Here is a 21949-nt window from a genome sequence, read left to right as displayed (position 1 = left end):
TAAAAAGAAACGAAATTGAGTTATTTGTAGTGAGGTGGATGGACCTAGAGTCTGTCATACAGAGTGAAGTAAGTCAGAAAGAGAAAAACAAATACCATATGCTAACACATATATCTGGAATCTAAAAAAAAAAAAAAAAGGTTCTGCCTAAGGGCAGGACAGGAATAAAGACGCAGACATAGAGAAGGACTTGAGGACACGGGGAGGGGGAAGGGTAAGCTGGGACCAAGTGAGGGAGTGGCATGGACATATATACACGACCAAATGTAAAACAGATAGCTAGTGGGAAGCAGCCGCATAGCACAGGGAGATCAGCTCGGTGCTTTGTGACCACCTAGAGGGGTGGGATAGGGAGGGTGGGAGGGAGACGCAAGAGGGAGGGGATATGGGGATATACGTATGCATATAGCTGATTCACTTTGTTATACAGCAGAAACTAACACAACACTGTAAAGCAATTATACTCCAATAAAGATGTTAAAAAAGAAAAAGTTTATCTTAGGATGTCCAACACACTGACTGGCAACCCGTTCAGCAGGAGGAAGCTGTGGACGCACAGCCAGGGCTTTTCCTGCTGAGAATGCGCACCGTTTGCTCACTCACCCTGTGAGCGGCTCTGACAAATGAATGAATTGTTCACAGCAGACAGAGTGTGTTTCATCATGTCTGCAGGCGTGGCAAGGCTATTACAGCACACCTGTGGCACCTCTGCCCGCGCGGGTCATCCAGGCCTCAGGCCCGCCTCTGCCTTACTCCCTCTAGCCAGGGCCAGAGGGTACCCCACAGGCCAGCACCTCCCAATGAACAAGGAGTAAGCATGAGGGAAGTCGGCAGGAGGGGATGGTGAAGGACAGTCACTGCAAGGGAAGAGACCCGGCCTGTGGCTGACTGACCAGCACAGAGCTGCCCCGGCCCCAGCACCCTCGGGTGGAAACGCACCCGCACCCAGGCCGGCTCTCCATTCCTTGTCCTTCCTTCCATCCCTCTTCAGGTGCCTTCTTATCCAGCTACACGGGCTGGTCACCACTGTCACCTGGCTGTACCATTCCCTGTTATCAACCGTGCTTGCGATGCAGTATTTCGCTTACCTGAAATGCCCCCCAGGCCCACCTTTGAAATGCCCGTCCATTTTGCAGAAACCCTCCTCCCTACCTCTCTCATCCCCACCAACAGTTTCACAGGTTATGTGGTTGTGAGTCTGACAACACTTTACATAGGACTCCTCCGCTACTGTGTCCTTGAAGTGTGAGTTTATTCTTGTAATGTTTTTAAGTCTCCATGTGTGCTTTGTATTGTCTCCCCTACTGGACTGGACGCTGGGCCATGGTGTCAGAGATGAGCTTTTTTGGCTGTGGTCTCTGGCGGTGGCCACCACACAGGAAGTGCACATCCGTCCGCCTTACTGGATATTAGTGCTAATAAATGGCCGACCGTAAGCTTTCTGAAGGCAGAACAGATGATGGGTGTTTTTTGTAAGGTATGTGCCATTATAACTCGATATACCTGGACATATTAACAGGGCCTGATACTTGCTGACTTAATAACAGCAGCTCAAGAAATATTTGTTGAATGAAGTCAACATTCTCATAGGCTGAAAACAAGAATCAGTACAGAAAACATTGCCTTGTGAAATGATTACCTTTCAAACTAAAAAGTAAGCAGGACCTTGCTTCACTAATGTGTTTGTTTTCTTTGCCATGCCTATTCCCATGGTCCCCCAAATGAGAAGACAACAGAAAGCCCACAGCTGAAGCAGAAATTATTGCGTGGGTGATCTTCAACCAACAGGCAAAGTAGGAAAGGTTTTATGATTCAAACCAATAGGCAGGGAAAGAGGAGTTACCCCAAATCAGTTCACTGATGCATTTCTGTGTAGATAAGGGTGATAAATACTAAAGCAGGAAGGTAGTATACTGCTTCCTAGGCAGTTAAAGTCCTTTGTAGGATAGAAGTTTCTCAAACTTTGATATGTTTGCTTCCTGAGTAAACTCTGTGGGGTGTACATGGTAACAATCATGCTCATGAACACAGATCCCAGTGTTCCTTCCCACACAATCCTAACACACCCGGCTGAATGTTGTAAGGCACTGGTGTAACATGAAAAATAGTCCGGTGTCACTAATATCCTGGGACTTAGTTCTTAGGAACGCAAATTCTTAACTACAGGAAATAGTCACCCTGGGACAACGGGAAGAGAATATTAACTCAGAAATGCAAAGATGGTTCAACATTTTTTCTAAAAATGTAGTAATTTAATATACCACACTACTACTTTTTACAAAAGGACAAAAAAAATAAACATCTCAAGAGACGCAGGAAGTGTTTCTAACACTGAGTCATAATTTTAATAAAACTGCAAATCTAAAACCAAAAGGAGATTCCCTAACCTAATAAAACCTATGGTGAATATCACGATAAATGGTAAAACTTTAGAAGCATTCTCAGTAAAGTTAGGAACAATTCAAGGAATCCGCTATTAGGGCTTTAATTCAACATTATTTTGGCAGCCTTAGCCAAAGGGGAAAAAAAAAACAAGAAAGAGAAATGAGGTATACAAATTGGAAGAGAAGAGCCCAAACTATTTCTACTTGCAAAAGATATGACGATCTACATAGAAAATCTGAAAGAATTCTCAAACTATTAAAACTAATAAGAAAGGTCAACAATGTTGTTAGATATACAATCAACATACAAAACTCAGTTTTGCTATATACCAATAATAACTAGCAATTTGAAAAAATGTAAGAGAAAGAGTCAGGGACATTATTAACAGTCCTATTGTTTATAAGGATTATTATTGTTTAGCAACTTAAAATATAGTCAAAACTCTACCATGGCGGGGGTTCCTGAGTGCAGGTTATGGTCCAAGAATCTCATACTCTGCCTGTGAATCTAGGTTATGGTCCAAGAATCTCATACTCTGCCTGTGAATCTAGGAAACAGAGCAGCAGTAATCACGTTGGTATCAGCAGAGTGCTTTACAGCATACTGAGTGTGATACTGTGATATAACAAGAAATATATTGAGTGAAAGAGGAAGAGTTGAGTGACTATTCATAGGTATGGGATTTCTTTTGGGGGTGATAAAAATGTTCCAAAATTGATTGTGGTAATGGTTGCACAACTCTGTGAGAATACTAAAAACCACTGAATTGTACACCGTAAGTGGGTAAATTGTATGGTATGTGAATTATATTTTAATAAAGCTGTTATTAAAAAACAAAAAATAAAACAGGAAAGAATTTCTCTAGGCAAACGCATCTTAGAACTGACAGTAAAATGTCACCTGCTTAATACCTTTTTCCTAAAGGTATACAGTCTTTTTTTCTTTTCTGCTTTAACCTCACAACAATCTTTGGAAATATTCTTAGCTCCCTTTGGGCTTTATTTTACAGTTGGAGAAAGTGAAACACACAGCCCAGGTTGGGCTGGAAAAACCCCATGAAGAAAGGGAAACTTGGGTTGACTCTTGCTTGCTCTAGAAAGTGAGGAATCTAAAGAAGGAAACAGTATTGGAGGATAAAAGTTGACAGCTTTATTAAAGAAGGAAAAAAAGTGAACGAGATGGTTAGGCTGCAAACTCCCTGAAGGCAAGAATTCTCCTTCATCTGTGGCCACGGTACCTAGTCAGAGTCTAGCCTAAAGAAAGGTTCAGTAAATATTTGTTTAATGCATAAAGGAACAAGTGGGTGAATAAACAAACAAAAAAGAAATATATTTTTTGGTCTTTGTCCTTGGCTCCTGGCCAAGCTCTTAAAACCTTCATAATTTCCTAAGTGATACAGGCGCTAGGAGCATCTTTTGTTCTAATATTTGGTCCTTGACCCAGGTTCCTGACACAGAGCTCCTAAAGCCCTCGGAATTTCCTGGGGGACAGGAGTACCTTTTGTCCTAATGAGGTGACTCTTGGTGTTTTCCTGGACGGCTTCAGGATGGGGGCTGGTCCCCAGAAAGACCATGCCATGATTATAAGCTTGGAACTTTCAGCCTCGCCCCCATCCTCTGGGGAAGGGAGAGGGGCTGAAGATTGAGTTAATAACTGATCATGTCTACAAGATGAAGCCTCCATAAAAGTCCCTAAAGTACGGGGTTTGTGAACACCTGGGAGGTGTTGAGAGGGTGGGAGAGGGCGTAAGGCTCCGTGCCCACTCCCCCATACCTTGCTCTACGTGTCTCTTCCACTTTGTTGTTCCTGAGTTGCGTCCTTGTATCCTGAGTTCTGAGAGCCATTCTAGCAAATTATGAACCTGAGGAGGGGGTGGTGGGAACTCTCGATTTGTAGCCAAGTCGGACAGAAGTCGTGGGTCACCTGAGGAGAGTCTTGTTGGAGGGGGAGAGTCTTGCAGGCCTGAGCCCTTAACCTGTGGCATCTGATTCTACCTCCAGGTAGATGGTGTCAGAATGGAATTGAATTGTAGGACACCTAGCTGGTGTCTGCAGAGAATTAGAGAATTTCTTGGTGTGGGAAAAAAGACCTACACATTTGGAATACCAAAGTTTTCTGGCAGTTGGGAGAAACGGAATTTTTCCTTTCCCTGGGTCTAGTCAGCTATCACAACAGCACTTCTGATCTTTGACATAGTCTTGTGAGAGAGGTAGAATCTCCATTTTATACACAAAGTATGCTACAAAATTTCTCAGTACCTGGTCATCTGATTAAAAAAAAGACTATACCTAGATATTCATACCAGCTGAATAAAAGATGCTCAATCCATCAACAACCAAGTAAGTATCTATCGAATACAAGGACAGGGAGTAAAAAATCCCATCAGTGATTTCCTGTGACCCTCTAAGAGGAAGTCAGTCACTCAGGCCAGAGAGGAGAGCAGTCTGCCTCCTCCTCAGGAAATAACTCACGTGAGATTTGAGCAGAGGGATAAATGCCCCTACAAATTCCACCCCAATCCTGAAGCAGCAAGGGGAAATGCAGAATGTATGGAGTTTGTTTCTGTGTTGTCGTTTGAAGTGTCTGCTTACTGACAGAGAGTCGTGTTCTTAATGATCTGCAAAGTACAGATCCTCACCTGGAAGATGACAGGATAATGGGGGGTCTGCTATAGACTCAGAATGCATGGTATTTATTAGGAGCATTAAAAATAGACCGTACATTCTTTATTAGAATTCTTCGGCCTTTCTGAGAGACGTGGAGCAGCTGCCACCACTTTACACGGTGCTTTTCTACTTTGTACCCCGCCACAGTTGCAGGGAACCCCTGCACCCCCATTCGCAGCGCTCCGGCTCGGGTTTCCCTGTGTTGACAGCAGCAGAACAGGCTGCGCTGCCCATGGCTGGAAGGAAATGCCTTCCTTCATTTTATGTACTTCAAATTCAGCTTAACTGAGCCACGGTTCACCCAGGGGAGCCAGCTAATTGGGTTAGTCAGTGAACCTGGGGGAGTCTGCCAGGTAGGCAATCAGAGGAGGGGCACACAGGACAGTGGAGAGATTTGGGGTTCCTTTTGATGGAGACATTCACGTGAGAAAAAGAGAGAATGTTTCAAACTGCTTTTGAACTGAGACTTTAAAAAATTGTTTTGTCTGTTTTGGCCTGGGGCTGCAAACTCGAAATGATAAAAGCAGTTCTTTCAACTCGACTTTAAGTCACAGAGTTCCCACAGCCAGTGTCCACACGCGGCGGCTGCCTGGGCCCACACCCGGCAAGTGGAAACACAAGACTGTGTCCCACCACTGCCCCCTCTCTCCGTCCCTGGCCATGGGTTTGGCTGATTTTCCCTCTTCGTTTCTAGTTTTTCCATGTTAGCTGGATTTAGCAACTGTTGTTTTAGCTGTAATCGGAGATCAAGTGTGGTTCAATCATCCTAACATCACAAGGTGCAGTTTTGTTTCCAGAGCTGACGTTTTAAACCCTTTGTTACTTGCTCAGTGCCAATATCACCAGAGCACTTCCTTTAGAGTATGTGAAAGGAAATCAGTACCAGGGTGATGCTGTAAATCAGGTTTCACCGAAACCCCCGCCCTCCCAAAGGCAAATCAACGTTTAGGGCTCCCCGAGGAACAGCGGGGTGGATTTCCTGATGACTCGAAATCAAACACCGGAGCCCTCACCTCTGCCTAAACGTGGACTGGGAACAGGTCACACATATGGTAAAAATTAAAAAGCATCCTCCCCTTTCCTCTCTCTAGGCCTAGAGATAGGCTAAATGGATATGCCTCATATGAGATGGGTCACCAGGACAGAGGGTAAAATAATCTTTGGGTAAGAATTTTCTGAAGATCATCTTAACAGAAGTGATCACCTACCATCACGCACTCCAAAAATGAGAAGGGAAAGATGCTGATTTTATTTTATAGGTCAAACATGTACAAAACCACCATCACAGGGCTTCCCTGGTGACACAGTGGTTAAGAATCCACCTGCCAATGCAGGGGACATGGGTTTGAGCCCTGGTCTGGGAAGATCCCACATGCCCTGGAGCAACTAAGCCCGTGCGCCACAACTAGTGAGCCTGCGTTCTAGGGCCCACGAGACACAACTACTGAAGCCTGCGTGACACAATTACTGAAGCCCGCGTGTCACAATTACTGAAGCCCGTGCGCCTAGAGCCCAGGCTCCACAACAAGAGAAGCCACCGCAACGAGAAGCCCACGCACCGCAACAAAGAGCAACTCCCGCTCGCCGCAGCTAGAGAAAGCCTGTGCAGCGATGAAGACCCAATGCAGACAAAAATAAATAAAATAAAAAAACAAAACAAAACAAAACAAAAAAACTACCATCACAACTTTTGGTTGATCCTTACAACTTAGGGATGCTCTCAGGAAGGACGTGAGTTGGGCATTACAAACACCAAGGAAGCATTTCCTATATGACACAAAATTTCTGACAACATTTACAAGGTGCTTCACAAAGTGTGGCCACACAATTTCATTAACCCCTCTGAGGAACCCTAAATGTGTGTCCATTTTACAGGTGAGGAAACAAAGCTGAGAGAGGAAAAGCAAGTGGCTAGAGGCCACAGGGCTGGTAGGTGGCTGACTGGGACTGGACCTCCGCTCTATTTGACGGTAGATCCAGAGATGTCTACTAATTTGTGAAAAGGCGCCTTCAAACACCAAATCAAAACAGTGCGGGGATTCACAGCCTGCCTACGATTCCCGGCAGCCCCGCCACGATGCGTCCACGCTTAAGTGCAGGCACGTCAGGCTTGGTGTGGAGGATACACAGTGGGCGTTCAACAGGCTAGTGTGAATATTGTGCCTTGTTTGAATCCGTTGTTCACAGTCACATGGAACTGCCCAGTAAACACTGTTAAAATTGGCTGCAGCATTTTAATATAAAAGAGCACTAGAGTCTAGTCTCAATTCCATTAAGAATGATGTCTGTCACCTTGGGGCATGACTGCTTCTGTTCCCAGGCATCCCAGCCCCGTGCAGCCACTCAGGAGGCCTTGCCCACCCCCTGCTGACTCCCTTGGCCGGGTGGAGCTGTGGACTCCGCTGTGACAGTCATGGGCTTTTCGGATTGATTAGTAAGTCCCGAGCTTATTCAGGAATTCCCCAGGGTCTCCTAACACAGAATCATCTTCCACATTTCTGTAAAGCCTCCTCTTGTTAGGAAAAAGGAGTGAGGTCACAAAAGGGGAAGGTGGAAAGTTCCCCAAAGACATGACTGCTGGCTTCAGGAGGTCAGGGCTCCCTGATGCTACACCAAGGACATGAGCTGTCTTCACTGGCTGAACCCTCCACAGGCAAGTTCCCACACAGAGAAGACCCAGATGGAAGCAGGCGAACAGGCTGCGGAGGCACGGAAATCTTCTCCTCCCAAGAGCCACCTTATACTGCTGGGTTAAGAGCTTGCGTTCCGGGGAGAGACAGATCTAAATGGAACCCTGGCTTGGCCACTTACTAGCTGATGACCCGGGGGCAAGTCAGGCAAGCTCTTTGTCCCTCGGTGTCGCTTTCTATAAAACGAGGATAACGACGGTACCTCCTCGTGGGTTAGCGGTGACACCAGTTAGCACAACACCAGGAGGCACTCAGAACGTCATCGGCTTGGTCACTATTGGTACAGCCACCATCTAAAGCCACTAGATGCCTGGAAAATTCCCCACAAAGCTTCCTGGGACGAGCGTCGAAGTTCATCCCATGGCAGGCCCTGGAGGCATTACAAAGAGACCATTTGGGTGCCAAGTCTGGCATCTGAGGGTCTTGAACGCCCCCACTCCGCATGCTCCCTCCCGCTCCCCTGCCGTCAGTGCGCCTGCCCCACCCAGAGCCCAGACCGTCTGCCCGTCCCACACCAACGCACACCCACGCTCGGCTGACGAGTCGCCACTCCGCCGCCGCTTCTCTCACCAGCCTTTCCCAGGCTGGTCCCGGCCCCCGTGGGATTTCCGTCAGCACTGTCAGCCTGTGGCCTGCACGGCCGGCGCTCTCATACATCTACTGGTTTCCTGTGCTGCAGGCCCTCCCGACTCATTATTAGTAACGGCAACCAAGCTCTGCTGAGTGCTGTACAGATCTCACGTGCGCTACGCCTGTCATCCCATGACCGACTATCCCCACCTCTGCTACACAAGCATTTCTACCATCATCCCCATGTTACAGAAGAGGCCAGCATGCGCCGTCCACTCGGGTCTCCTCCCTCTCCCATCCCCGGTGTGGCCTGGAGCAACAGTTCCCTCCCCTTATGCGAACAAGGCAGCCACAAGTGCTAGAAAATGCTCACCTGCCTGCAGAATGTTGACCCCAGAGGACTCACAACAACTGTGCCTAATTCTTGGGTGGGGTGGGGTGGGGTGGGCGATGCAGGGAAGACAGGAGGCAGAGGAGGGGGAGGGCTCCCACTAAGTGCTGTTTAAGGACTTTCTTTTTTTTTTTTTTGTGCGGTACGCGGGCCTCTCACTGTTGTGGCCCCTCCTGCTGCGAAGCACAGGCTCCAGTCGCGCAGGCTCAGCGGCCATGGCTCACGGGCCCAGCCACTCTGCAACATGTGGGATCTTCCCGGACTGGGGCATGAACCCGCGTCCCCTGCATCGGCAGGCGGACTCTCAACCACTGCGCCACCAGGGAAGCCCTGTTTAAGGACTTTTTGAACACACTGTTGGTCACTGACACGCCGAGGCCCAGATCCACAGAGTGATTTCCGTGACTGAGCTTGTCAGGTCCACGTCACCTCTGCCGGGAGGGAAGTGGGCGACGTCAGAGACGCAGAGGCTGCGAGCTGAGGTTCCGCTTTCGCTTGTTATTTGTTTTGGAGCCATTTCCTCCTCTGCTAGCTCCTCCAGGGCAGGGGCAGGACGCGTCCACCTCAGTCTGATTCCCGCAGCCTGTCTGGTCCGGAGCCTCGCACAGAAGCCACTGTTAGTAGCCATAAAAACTACTGTTGAGGGGCTTCCCTGGTGGCGCAGCGGTTGAGAGTCCGCCTGCCGATGCAGGGGACACGGGTTCGTGCCCCGCTCCGGGAGGATCCCACATGCCGCAGAGCGGCTGGGCCCGTGAGCCATGGCCGCTGAGCCTGCACGTCCGGAGCCTGTGCTCCGCAACAGGAGAGGCCACAATGGTGAGAGGCCCGCGTACCGCAAAAAAAAAAAAAAAGAAAAAAACAAAAACTACCGTTGAGCAGGCATTTACTGTCGTTATAAACCAAAACTCTTATAGAGATTACCTCTCTTTAATCCTTAAAATGTCCTCATGAGGGAGGTGGATGCATCATCTCCACTTGTTCGTTCAATGAACGAACGCTAGGAAGACAGTGGCATTTCAGACATGCTGGTTCTCTACCGGAACACTGCTGGAGGAGGGATTCTAACCAGGGTCCCCTAATCACAGGAGAGCAGCACGCTGAGTGGTAGGGTCTGCCCAAAGTGGGTTCAAGTCCCAGCTCTGCCCCCTTTCAGCTGTGTGATCCTGGGTAAGTTTACTGAATTTCGCTGAGCCTCAGCTTCCTGATCTCACAACATTCTTATGAAAATCAGACGAATTTATGTGCAGAAGTCTCAAGCACAGAGCTGCCATTTAGGCATCTGGCAGGCTCCCTCCTTCCCTTACTCACTGCAAGACCAGCACAGCCTCAAGCTGTATGAATGTGGCCCCCAAACTTTTTCCCTTTTAAAATGTCCCCCCAAAAGTGTCATTATCTGAAAGTGGGGATGGGAAGGAGAAAGTGAAGATAATTGTGTTGAAACAAAAAATGTTTCAGGTAGAAGGAAAACTCCTTTCACCGACTGACTTCAGTGGTGACAACAAACAATATTGTGAGCAGGAGTGTAAGACAGCTCGTCCCCAGATCTCCGTCTGCTCTGAGAAAGGGAGCTGGGGGCGACTGCTTCTCAAGTCAATTCTAAGAATAGCAACAGAACAGAATCTGAATAAGATTCACTATCCAGACATATTCCGCCAAGGAAGCACAGGGTCTGAAATAATCACCTGCACCTATGTATTTCTTGACTAATAAAATGGCGATTATAATCTCCATTTAAGGAACCATAAGGAACCCTGTATGCGGGTTCCTTATATGACACAAGATAGCTGTTAGCTTTGCATTGTATTAGTATCAGGAAATTCATTGCTGGAAATGTGGAACTTTACTGCCTTCCTCCCTTCCTTCCTCTCTCCTTGCCTTGTAAACTCAGAGCTTCAGAGGCTACAGTAGTTTCAAGTAATAACACTTCACTGGTCAGGGGATTTATACTCTGGGAAATCTGGCAAGGTGGAGTTTCAAAATTAAAATTTTGGATTAAAAAATGTTTGAAGCTCAATAAGGGATAGCAATGTACTCTGTGCGTTTATTCACATGAGTCTTTTTTCTAAAAATCTTGGTGAAATTTTTTATTAGGCTAACATTTCAGAGCTGGAAGGGAACTCTGAGATCAACAGGTCTTCCTTCATTTACCAGATGAGAAAACTGGGGTCAAGAGAGATTAAGATTGTTTCTATTGTTTGCCTTACTGTTTAAATTCAATATTTTAAAAAATAATTGTTAGTATTCAACAAAAGGTATTCTCTTTTAACCAACTGCATTGGCTCTGAGGCTCACGTCAAGTTTCCCTCCACACTTCAGCAAGCCCCCGATTGTCAGTTTGGGTACAGGCCACTTTAGGGCTGCAAAGGCTGTCAAATGTTTATTCTGGAATCTAACAATTCCCAGAGGTCCATCTATATTCCAGGTTCTGGCTGAGGTCTGATGTGTCAAAGAAAAGAGTGCTAACAGAACAGTGTTTTGCAGCAAGACTGTGCCTTCCGTGGGTTTTAAGACAAATTCTCTGTGCTGGCGTTCAGCTCCGTCACAGCACAGCTCTAACCAACCTTGCTAGCTTTAGTCCCTCACCTTCCTCTCCCAGATGCTCATCCTCCTCTCTGGGCCCGCCCCCCACCCGCCATCTAAGTGAGACCCAGAGCCCAGGGAGGCCCCACCACCTCACCACCCACCCACCCGGTCATCGAGGCCTGGAGATTATACCCTCTCACTTCCTCCACTTCCCTCCGGCCTGCTCTCAGCCAAGCCACTGTCCCTCTTGGGCCAGTGCATCATCTCCAGTCTGTCCTGCACTCTGGGGCCATCGTTCTGAAGCAGCGATCTGATCATGTCACCCTGCTCAAAACCCTCCAGTCCCCACAGCTGTCCACGTCAAGTCCCCACGTCCTCGTGTAGCTGACCAAGCCCTGCGTGGCTCAGCCATCCGGCTTCAGCCTCCCTGCCCAGGCTCCTAGCTCTGCTGAGCCATCTGAGTCACATAAGGTTTGTCCTCCTTTCTCTCACCTAGTCTAGGCCTTTCCACGTGCAGTTTCTGTGGCGTAGAATGGTTTTCTTGCTTGCTTTCTGTTTGCCGCTCTTTCTAGTCACATCTTAGATGTGTCTCTTCCTCTAGAATTCGCTGGGAGCCCCCAAGACCCGTCAGTTTCCTCCTTTGACTTCTTCTAGGAACAGAGGAAGAATCCACAGTTCCTCCGCTCCCTCTGCACTGTCTCTGTCTCCCCAGCTGGACAGACATCCTAAAGGACAGGGATGGAGTCTTTCTTTTCTCCACTGCCCTAAAAATCCTCTGTGCTCTGCCAACTTATTTATCCTCTCTCTCCCCTGGCCCTTGGCAACCAATGAGCTTTTAACGCCTCCATATTTTTGCCTCTTCCAGACTGTAATATCATTGGAATCATACAGTGCATAGCCTTTTCAGACTGGCTTCTTTCACTTACCAACATGCACTTAAGTTTTCCTTCATGGCTTGAGAGCTCATTCCTTTCTAGCACTGAATAATATTCCATTATCTGGATGTATCACAGTTTGTGTACCCATTCACCTATTGAAGGACATCTTGGTGCCAGAATTATGAATAAAGTTGCTATAAATACCTGTGTGCAGGCTTTTGTATGGACATAAGTTTTCAGTTCATGTGGGGAGACACCAAGGAGTGTGACTGCTGGATGGATGGTAAGAGCATGTTAGTTTTGTAAGAAGCCACCAAACTGTCTTCCAAACTGGCTGCACCATTTTGCATTCCCACCAGCAATGGACGTTCCTGTTACTCCACACAGCCTTGCCAACATTCGATGTTGTCAGTGTTTTGGATTTGGGCCCTTCTAATGGGTGTGTGATAGTATCTCATTATTGCTATAAGTTACAATTCTCCGATGACAGGTGATGCGGAACATCTTTTCGTGTGCTTATCTGCCATCTGTATATCTTACTCGGTGAGGAAACGTGAGCTGTCCCAAGACACGCCCCTGCTCCCACGCCTCTATTCTGACCACTCTCCACTCTAAGATCACACCGCACAGGCCACCCAGCCGTCAGGACAGGTGAGGTTTCCCGCAGCCAGCAGTGCTCCACACTGGCTCCAACACCCCCCAACATTCTTTTGTTCAACCTCTCTTGTGGCAGAGACCGTATTTAACTACGCAAGACAGTTGACTACCTGATCTCGCGTGAAGCCGTAAGCTCTTTGAGGGGAAGGATCCATCTTTCACACTTTGAAGAAATAATTATTTTTAAAACTTACATATGGTAAAAAACCCTGATTTTCTGGTGAATAACTCTATGAGCTTTAACACACACGTGTCTATGTAACCACCGCCACCACAGCCTTGCTCACTTTCACTTCCCTCCTACAAGTATTCAGTTAAGACACTGAAGAAAATTGCACCATGTCTCACCTAAGACATGAACACTTTGCAAAGTGGCAAGTTTTATCATGCGCCTTTTCTTGAATTAAGATTAAAATGCAAATTCTATCAAGTCCTCTCAGGAACATTGACCAGAGACACTTGGCTGTTTCACTCACTGGGAATATCCTTCTCTCCTCACAATTCTACCCGTATACGCCAGCGCCAGATCAAACGCTCTTTCATGGGGGCTTCCCAAGAGCCTGTATCCATCTCTCCCCTCTCGGAATTCTCCGTTGATGCACCTTGTCCTTTACTGCCGAATATACACACACTGATGAGTCACAGTGCCTGTTCCGTCTTTTCTGTAGGATGGGGGCTCTGTGTCTGACTCTCCGTGTGGCTGGCCACGAGCTCTGCCAGGAGCTTGATGAACTCACACCTGCCCCAAGGCTCTTAAAAGCAGAGTGGTTCTAAATGCCCTCCTAGGTCCACTGCCCATCCCCCACCCCGGGAACAGAAATGCAGTGCCACTTTCTAAGCCTTAGTCATTTTGACAGCCAGCGGCTTACACAAGAGCCATCACTGCGTTGGCTGAGGTATAGTCAGTGCACTGGGAGGTTCAGTGTGGGCGACGAGTGGGCAGCATCTCCTGCAACAAGCAGCCACGTCTCAAGCCTCCCTCTCCCAGTGGGAAAATCACCGAGTTCCTTCTGCTGAAGGGATTAAGGGTCGAGCACAAGAAACTGCTTGTTGATCTGAAAATGGAAGGTAAAATAGGTATCCCAAGGAAAAGAACTATAAATGCCCATCTTGAAAGTTAATTATGCTTCTCTTACCAATCCTGAAATAGGGAGGGGAAAATTCTACTTAATAGCTGAAAGCATGGGCCGTAAAGTCAATTGGCCAGACTCAAATTTTGATTCTATCACTTTCCCGAGGTATGGGATCCTGACCAATAACTTCATCTTTTCGAGCCTCACTTTCCTTTCTGTAAAACGGGCATACTGGGACTTCCCTGGTGGCACAATGGATAAGACTCTGCACTACCAATGCAGGGGGCCCAGGTTCGATCCCTGGTCAGGGAACTGGATACCACTTGCATGCTGTTACTAAGAGTTTGCATGCCACAACTAAGGAGCCCGCCTGCCGCAACTAAGGAGCCCATGTGCTGCAACTAAGGAGCCTGCCTTACTAACACCCAGCACAACCAAATAAAAAAACCAAAACAACAACAACAAAAAACACCCGGCATACTAATACTTTTTAAAAATAGTTGTCAAGATTAAATTAAATGAGATGGATCCCGTGAAGCACTAAACACAGTACTTGGGACACAATAGATACTTATAAAACAGTAGCTACTATATTTATTCTTGCTGTTGTTAAGCTCTCTACCTTTCACAAGGCATTTCAAGCATTAATACATTATTTCATTTGATCTTCATAGTTATTCCGAGATGGAACATTAATCCTATGCCAAGGCAGAACCAAAGCTCAGAGCATCATTGGTGACCTGGTTTTGTGGTCCCTCTGGCCAGACCACAGCACCAGACTCTGAGCTTCTGGTGGAACTCAGGAATCGAAAACAGTCTCTCTACTTCCAGCACTTGGCCCAGGAAGGGAGAAGGGGTCCAACACTCAGGGCTGGCTGGCGGGTGGAAGGGTGGGGGAGCTCCAAGAGGCAAGCCAGTGGTAAAGTTAAGAAGACACTCCAGGCCACTAGGTGGGTGAAGCCACAGATGCTGGTAAATTATCCAAGGGAGCTAAGATTCCAAATGGCATTCTGCCAACCAATTTAACATTTACACTTTAAGCTATCAGTTCTACCCCCAAGCCTGGAAGTTTGACTGCCAAGAACAGCATGGTCAGAAACACAAGGTGAAAAAGAGAGCAGAATCAATTTTTGTGTCCTGTTGAGAATGTGCTGTTTTCAGCATGAAAACCTGGTAAAAGGATGCAAAGAACGGCAAGCTTCTCCCAGCTGACAGCGCACTTACTGTGGTGGATGTGGGCGGGGGGGGGGAGGCCCCCATAAGGAGGGAAGAGAGCTTTGGAGGCCCAGTGGGGCAAAGATGTCCTCTGGGAAGGCCTGACCAGGCACCACTGCCTCTGCATCACTTGGGGTGGGCATGCAAGGCTGGGCACAGGGAGGCTGGGGTAGGGGAAAAGTAGGGGACCTCAAGGGAGGCAGTTTGGTTCATTAGCAGTAACTCCACTTAGGATCTTTTTTAAAAACTTGGGGCAGGGGCAAACCTGCAAAGACAAACAAGAGGTAATATTGTAAAATATATGTTCAGATATGAAGTAGGGAATTGTTCTGCTTGAGAGCCGGTGGATATCTATTTCAGACAAGGCATCCAGTCCCAGAGATCCTGTGGCCTGATGGGTGGGGCAGGTGCCATTTTTGGGCCGGATAAAAGAAAGATGATCCTGAAAGGGGGTGAAGATATTCAATTTCAGGCAGCTCTGTGTCAGGCACGTACCTTCCTTCTGATTTCTGCAGACACCAGCTGGCTGGGGGAGGGGAAAGATAGGCAGGAAGACTGAAGAGAGGATCTCCCTGGCCATGGAGGAAAACAGGGGAAGCCAGAGGGAGGAAGTCATTCTGGGTTCAAAGAAATCAACTTAGAAAGCTTCCTTTATAAAAATAGCCATTGGCAAATCCTAGTCTATTTATATCACCCGTCCAACATCACTATCAGGATCCTGGGCTGAATCACAAGACCCAGTAAATAATCCTCACAAGTATGGGGTGCTGGCTGCCTGATTTATGGGAAGATATTTGAAACACCACGGGAGCAACTAAGTCAGGGAAAATTTGAGCGCTGGCACCAAAAGGTGCACTCGCAAGTGGATCTCACTTTACATAAATAGATAGGTTCCTGAAAAGTTGGCTCTAAAATGAATTCAATTAACGGAGTCATATTTTCCTAGTGAATCACATTTTAAAACCAGAGGTGGATTAGGGTAGGGGTGGCCGAACAAACACAACAAAACAATGATGACCCTAAGACTAAATAAAAACCACCCTTCATTCACCAAACTTTAAAACGGCACTTACTTAAAAGGCCATTATAAATGCTCATAAAATACGAACGATTTGTCAGCAAACATATGCCTAGCGCCTGTGACACACAAGAGTTTGCACCAGGCTTTGTGAGGGCTCGGAAGGCTCCAGCGCCTGCCCCTTGGGAGCTCACAATCTGGGACTTTAAAGAAAACGGCACTGAACAGTCATGTTCCATCAGAAAAACATCCCCCTGTATGGAGACGAGCGGTGTGCAAGGGGTCGCCGGGCCCTCTAAATGCTACCTGGCCTTGGAACAGCTCTGCCTCCGTCCTGCCAGGAGAAGCCAGAGCACGCTGGCCTCTAAATACGCCTTTTCAAACCCTCCGTTTATATGTTAAAAGCTGCTGGCCATGTGGTACTGTGTCGTAACTGCTATTTATTTAACTAACTTGAAAAAAAAGAAAAGGAAAAAAAACCATGATCTGGGCACTTTATAAATAAGAAGAGTTAAGGTACTTAAAGCTCTCTGAGAAGTTAAAAGCTGTACAACCCAAGGGGTTGTTATTTTAAACTGTAAAGGGCATTTGCTCAGAGATCTGTTTGTTTGGAAAAGGCCTGCCTCCTTCTACTTGATGTTCTCTTGCACACAGAATACTGGTCATTGGTGACAGGAACAGACACCTGATTTGTTATTAGTTCCATAAGTGCAGATCAGGGCATACTGAGTTTAAACAAGGGACGACACACTTCTGGCACTGATAAAAATGGTATCTCTGGGCCTCCCTGGTGGCGCAGTGGTTGAGAGTCCGCCTGCCGATGCAGGGGATACGGGTTCGTGCCCCGGTCTGGGAGGATCCCATATGCCGCGGAGCGGCTGGGCCCGTGAGCCATGGCCGCTGGGCCTGAGCATCCGGAGCCTGTGCTCCGCAACGGGGGAGGCCACAACAGTGAGAGGCCCGCATACCGCAAAAAGAAAAAAAAAAAAAAAAAAAAAAAAAAAAATGGTATCTCTGTGCTGATGACAAGGTTGCCAGCAACTATAGGCATGTGCACAGAATTGGGGGACATTAGCTCAAAATGCGCTATATCCCTTAGACACTGCATGGCCCAGGAACTGGTACCACACTGGGGGCCTGTCAACAGCTAGTAAAAGTGAAACTTTTCCTGGCATTTTTGACTTAGCCCTGAAAGTGTATGAAATAAGCAGTGCAGTTTTTGAAAAAATACTTTCTGTTTCATAATTATGAACAAAGCTATGGCAGAGACTGCTGGTTATCCTAATATCCATTCTTTCCTTCTTCCTTTAACTGATAGAATTCCTCCCAGTTTTTTACTAGCAAGATACAGGGCTGCCCAGGAGACTACATTTCCCAACCTGCCTTACATTACTGATGGTCATGTGACTAACTGTCAGCCAATGGGAGGCAAGCAACTTTCAGGTCATGCCCTTTAAAAGGGAAATCATTTGCCCTCAACTTCCTCTTTCCCCCTTTCCAGAGTGTGGACTTGGCATTGCCAAGCCAGCTTTGACAACACCCAGCAGGGTTTCTTAATCCTGAAGTCCACAGACTGCAAAGGGGTCCATAAATAGAATTGTTGGCCTATAAACTTGGATGGGGAAAAAAGCTATACAACTTTATTTTCACTAACTTCTATTTGAAATTTAGCATTTCCTTCAGTTATCAGGTAGGGGAAAAAAATATAGTATATTAGCAGTATCCAAGACTCTGTCAGCAACAGACATTTACAGATATTCTCATACCACATGATACTTGTTATGGATTATCTTGAAATATTATATGAACTCATCAATATTTTTTAAAATAAATTTATTTATTTTTGGCCATGTTGGGTTTTCATTGCTGCACACAGGCTTTCTCTAGTTGCGGCAAGCGGGGGCTACTCTTCATTGCAGTGCGCGGGTTTCTCATTGCTGTGGCTTCTCTTCTTGTGGAGCATGGGCTCTAGGCCCGTGGGCTTCAGTAGTTGTGGTTTGCGGGCTCTAGAGCGCAGGCTCAGTAGTTGTGGCACACGGGCTTAGTTGCTCCGCGGCATGTGGGATCTTCCTGGACCAGGGCTGGAACCCGTGTCCCCTGCATTGGCAGGCGGATTCTTAATCACTTCACCACCAGGGAAGTCCACTCATCAATATTTTGAAATTATAGTAGTCATTATACTTGCCCCTAGATCATTATTTGATGTAGTAATAAAGCATATATTACTATATTATGAGCTTGTTTCATTTTTTACCACTTTGATAATTGTATTTCAACATAATTACTTTCCTTTGTAATTCTATGTATTTTACCTTACACATTTAAAAATATCACTCAAAAAAAATATTACTCTGTGAAGTGGTCTGTAGGCTTTGTCACACTGCCAAAGGGATCCATCACACACACACAAAATATTATGAAGCCTTACCTAGGGAGTGGCAGAGCAGTACTATTTAAGGAGCTCGGGTCCATGGATGACCTTGTAGAGCAGAGCCGCCCTTCAAGTTCTGGACCACTCCTCTAGAGCAGGGCTGCCCAACAGAACTTTCTGTGATGACAGAAACGTTCTGTATGTGCCTTTCAATACAACGGCCTCAGTCAAGTGGCTACTGAGCATTTGAAATGAGGCCACTACAAGGCACCCTTCGATACCTCAGCTGGTAGAGTGGAGGACTGCAGAGGTGAAATGAGGCCAGTACAACTGAGGAACTAAATTTTAAATTTTATTTAATTTTCATTCATTTAATGCAAACAGCCACATGTACCTAGGGGCTACCATGCTGGATAACAGAGCTCTAGACTGTTATATGAGAGAGAAACACATTTCTGTCTGGTTTGAACTGCCATATTTTGGGGTCTCTCTGTTACAGTACTTTAACCTATACCTTAATACAGAAGCTTACTTGGAGTCAATAATAATAAATATACTAGGGATAGAAGGCACATTTGTAAATACAACAGGTAAAGAGACTCATTAACTGAAACCAAGATTTAGAACAGGACATTTCTATTTACAAAGCATTCCCGTGCACATTATTTTACCTGCTGCCTCTAATCACCCTGTGTTTATTATTGCACCTGTCTTACTCTCAAAGAGGTTAGGCAACTCTGTTGAAGTTACGAAGATGGTAGAGCCAGAAGTCCACATCTTTCCACCGCACCTTGTGCTTTCTAGCCCTTCCAATACCTTGGATGGCGGTCGGCAGTCAGCAGTGACCCAGCAGCTGCAAAAGACCTACAGCCAGCACTGAGCCACCCCACCCCTCTCCTAGATGCCCATTTGCCTCTAGGGCACACACAGCTGCCAAGTCCTTTTTCTGGCCCTGTGGGCTGTGGGATGCTGCAGGCATCTGAATTCCCCAAATTCCTGGCCAAGTGCCCATTTCCTTTGGAGTCTATTGTCTTACAAGGACTTCTGAGTGCTGGGAATGGTGGCTAAAACACTCCCTCAAGTCCAGGTAAGGACTTGGAAATGACACGGTCTTTTCAGCAAACCTTACTGCAAGTCATTTCAATGACAGCTCATTTTCCTCCCTTTGAAATTAGTTCAAAGAACACTATTATTTTAGAACAACAACCAAACATAGTAATACATTATAATTTTATCAGTTAACAAAAGGGCCATGCCTTAAATTCTAAACAACCTAGACACCAAAAGAAGAAAAGCCAATACTGAGGTGTGACTACACCCCACATCTCATGCTTCCATGTGGAGGCCAGGCAACACCCACCCTGCTTCCTGCCAGTCTTGGTTCTATCTGCCAGCACACCCTTCTGTTCCCTAGGCCCACAGAACTCCTACTTATCCTTCCAAAACCCAGTCTTTCCATTCTCATGATCATTTCTTCCATTTTGTTTTGTTCTTTTAAAAAAGTTTTCATTTGATTCTAAGTTATATATGAGCAAAGTTTAAAAGCCAAATAACTCCAAGACTTGTTATGAAAAATAGCAGGCCTCCACCTTCTACTCCCCATGGTGAGTTGCCTGATGCTATTCAAGTATTTACCTCTATGTTAAAATAATCTGTCTACAATATTGTGACATAAGAAATATACATATTTGGTCACTCCAATGACTGAAATATATTTCTCATACATAGTGGGTCTTCATCCATGGTTCCTGGCTCACAGCTCCCAAAAACCTTGGAATTTCCTGAGTGATAAGAGCAATGGGAGCATCTTTTCTGATAATATTTGGTCTCTTGTCCTCAGTTCCTGAAAACTCTTCAGAACCATAAAGGTGAAATGGGTGTCAAGTCCCTTTCCACCATAACTGGGTTCATGTTTTGTTTTGTTTTAATTTATTTTTTGGCCACACTGCGCAGCCTGGGAGATCTTAGTTCCCCAACTGGGGACTGAACCCAGGCCACCGCAGTGAAAGCACCGACTCTTAACCACGGGACAGCCAGGGAATTCTGGGTTCATGTTAATAAGGTGACTTGTGGAAATCTCCTAAAGACAGGGGCAGGGGACTGGTTGCCAGGGGAACTAACCATGAATAGAGGACTGTAATTTTCAGTTCCACCCTCTGATTTCCAGGGAGGGGAGGAGCGGCTGGAGGCTGAATCGTTCACCAATGGCTAATGATTTGATCAATCATGCCAATGTAATGAAGCCTCCATAAAAACCCAGGAGGAGGGGGCTCAGAGAGCTTCTATGGTTGGTAAACCAGATTGCTTCCATGTGCCAGCATGCCAGGCCCCATACTCCACAAGGACAGAAGCTCCTTTGTTTAGGACCTCCTTCAATGTATCTATTCTTCTGGCTGTTGATTCATATCCTTTGTAATAAACTGGTAACCTAGTAAGTTGGTTTCTTGAGTCCTGTGAGCTGCTCTAGCGGATTAACTGAACCCAAGGAGGGGGTTGTGGGAACCTCTGATGTAGAGCCAGTCAGTCAGAAAAGAGGTACAGGTAACAACCTGGACTCGTGATTGGCATCTGAAGCAGGGGGCAGTCTTATGGGACTGAGCCCTTAACCTGTGTAAACAGTGTCAGAATTGAGTTGAATTGTAGGACACCCAGCTGGTGCTGGAGAATTGCTTAGTGTGGGGAAACCATCACCCCACATTGGAATTGGGTACAAAATATTTAATGTCTGTATTGTTACTTCTTGACTCCTTGGTTTGTTTTTTTTTTTCAGGTTTAAGCACTATATGTCTATTTCTCTTTTTGGTAAATGAGGATTTAGCTCTCTTCCACTGTTAAGCACGCCCTTACCCCTGTGATCACAAATTCTTACCTTCCTATCCTCTCATCCTTACAACATAATTATAATTCCGATTAGATCAATGTCTAATCGCTATATCTAGGTGAACTGTGTAATATGCTAGGATTACTTATTTTTCCCTTCTACAATATTGCTTTCTCCGGAGTTAACAATTGCCTTTTTTTTGTTTGTTTTACTTCGTTCCTAAGTACTTTTCTGTAATTTAATCCTAAACGTTCTGCAATTATCTAAATCTCCTAACTATATGCTCAGACCCATTAGGTATTCAAGCAATTTCATTTCCTTAACAAAACCTGTGCTAGAAACTTATGGCCTGATCCCATCTGTTCTAGTTGCCCTTAGTGCTTCAGGCACAACTGTAATCCTGAGCTTTCCCTTCACCATTATTCTGACGACTCCTTTGACTCTCTCCTGTGTACCATTCCCCACTTCCTACATTCCATGTCTTCCTCTTCCTTGGTTTACTCTTTTGTTTTTCTGGAGTTCATCCCTCAGTGGTTTCCTCAGAAAGGGTGAACAGAAGGTAAATTTTTTGAGATCTTATGTATTTGAAAATATCTTTACCTTCACACTCAATTAACAGTTTGGCTGGATATAGAATTGTAGATTAGAAATAATTTTCCTTCATGGTTTGAAAGCACCGTTCCATTGATCT

The 21949-nt window shown here is 46.2% G+C and overlaps 1 protein-coding gene and 1 non-coding gene across 2 annotated transcripts in view; one reads left to right on the top strand and one right to left on the bottom strand.

Annotated features, from left to right (window-relative positions):
• Nucleotides 1–21949, bottom strand: part of ATG7 (autophagy related 7) — a 240623-nt gene that overhangs the window by 25056 nt on the left and 193618 nt on the right. The gene's annotated exons all lie outside the window — the stretch shown is intronic.
• On the top strand, nt 14073–14145 carry TRNAG-ACC (transfer RNA glycine (anticodon ACC)). Its single transcript has one exon. It is a non-coding gene; the product is annotated as a tRNA-Gly (tRNA).

This window comes from Mesoplodon densirostris, chromosome 10 (assembly GCF_025265405.1).
Source record: "Mesoplodon densirostris isolate mMesDen1 chromosome 10, mMesDen1 primary haplotype, whole genome shotgun sequence".
NCBI lineage: Eukaryota > Metazoa > Chordata > Mammalia > Artiodactyla > Ziphiidae > Mesoplodon > Mesoplodon densirostris.
Note: the sequence above shows the minus strand (reverse complement) of the source record. Positions and strands in the feature narration are given on the sequence as shown.